Here is a 480-nt window from a genome sequence, read left to right on the forward strand (position 1 = left end):
TCTTATCTTTCTGTGTCTGGTTGTAACCCTTTTAATAAAAGGGTTTATAAATACATAATAGATGTGCTGGCCTTGAAGTATTCTGATCAAATAAAGCAATATTAGAATTAATACTACCATAGTTTGGAGACAGTCACTAAACACTAAGTCTATTGGAAAAATGTGGGAAAAATGAATGTGATGTATGAAGGACTATTTCTTATTCATTTTTTAGTTTTAGCACCCCACACAAGATTTGACCCATAAAATTACTTAATACTTGTTGAACAAATGTACCATTTTTATGACTTGGAGATTACAAAGTACTCATGCATTTTGTGTCAAATGATCCTCACACAAATCCTATGAGGCATGTTCAGAAATTTCTACCCAACTGTGATTTCCTTTGCCTTGAAGTTTTTCCATAGGCAAATTTACCTCTCTCAATTTGTTCCTCAACCATTTGAATACTGCTGTCCATAGTCATTGCTTTAGTAGTTA

Source organism: Ailuropoda melanoleuca, chromosome 1 (assembly GCF_002007445.2).
Source record: "Ailuropoda melanoleuca isolate Jingjing chromosome 1, ASM200744v2, whole genome shotgun sequence".
Lineage (NCBI taxonomy): Eukaryota > Metazoa > Chordata > Mammalia > Carnivora > Ursidae > Ailuropoda > Ailuropoda melanoleuca.